This window comes from Penaeus monodon, chromosome 25 (assembly GCF_015228065.2).
Source record: "Penaeus monodon isolate SGIC_2016 chromosome 25, NSTDA_Pmon_1, whole genome shotgun sequence".
NCBI classification, from domain to species: Eukaryota; Metazoa; Arthropoda; class Malacostraca; order Decapoda; family Penaeidae; genus Penaeus; species Penaeus monodon.
In genome coordinates this window covers 33,414,187-33,415,649 of record NC_051410.1, presented here as the reverse complement: position 1 = coordinate 33,415,649, position 1,463 = coordinate 33,414,187, and positions in this window count along the sequence as shown.

Below are 1,463 nucleotides of genomic sequence, written 5' to 3'. Positions count from 1 at the left end.
GGGGTTATGACATTAGGTATAAGCAATGATGATGTCAGCATTTTAGGTTGATTGCAACTTCTCCAAAATGATTTATATTGCAAATAATGATGTAAATTAGGACTTAAAATAGTTATGTCAAATTATATTATTTGATAACTATGTGAAATGAAGTCATGTAAATCAGACATCCAACATTTAATCTTTTCTACACAGGTTAGCTAATTACTTTGGCTTCAAGACTGGAATGTACAGGCGTCAAAAGTGAAAAGAGTTCTATCATCATATAAAGTACACATCCCTGGCTGCAGTAACCTTCGTATCAAACCTCTCAGAAGCCTGTTACCAAGCTCTGTATAAGTATATATACTTGTATGATCATTGCCTGTTAGTAGCCAGTATCATATATCTTGGGAGTGTCATGTACTTTGTTTGCAAGAAAGGTACAAAATTTTGCCTGGTGTTATAAGTGGAGTTCCAGGAAATTGCTATCAAGTATAAACATAGATAGCACAGTTTGTCTCTTAAATACCTTAAAATAGTATATGATTTCCTTTGGTGCTCTATGGAAACTAAGTGTCTGCTGTGAGGCCTAAAAACTGGTTTCAATTAAATTGCTTTATTTCTCTATTCATTAAATAATGAGTTTATTATTGCTACTAAATAAATGTTAATTTGTGTGTGTAAGCCCAATTGAGATCAAAATGACTGAAATAACTTCAGAAACCAAGTTACAAAAAGGTTGAAATTGTACACTAAATGAAAGCAATACATACAAAAGATCTATGGCCCAAAATATAAATAAAATAAATAAAAGGCAAGAACGTTATATATATGGAAAAATATAGACCAAATTCATAATAAAAAAATATCATACAATATCAACAAATTCCTTTCCTCGGTGAGAACTGTTCCTTTAATAAATTCTGAAATCCAAAGAGGTAATAATAAAGAAACTCTGGATAATAGATTTATTTTCTGACATTCCTTTGGCCAGTCTGTCAGGCTCAACATACCTTCCATTAGATTAATAAATTGTTAAGATTCTGTATAAAAGTTTAGATAAATATCAACAGCTGCCTAATTAATAGTATGAAGTTAAATCATATTAATAAAGTCGTTTACCTAAAGGCAGAACAAAATGAAAAATGTTAGTGCTAATTGGAAATAAACAATCACTGACGCAAATTTTCCTAGGAAGATGATACAAGGCACATTTTTGACATCATAAAAATACCCATCTCAAAATTTACCATTAACAACAATGAAATAATATGACAGATAATAAAAACTACTAAACACACCTCTTATAGTGTGACTTCTAAAACTAAATTAATATTTTTTTCCCTTTTACGTAGAAAACCATGTATGAATATTTATAACAATGATAATACAAGATGCTTTTGGCAGAGAAGACATCACATACCATAATGTACCCCTGAAACTGGGCAATATGAAAAAAAAAATGGGGAAAGTACCAATAG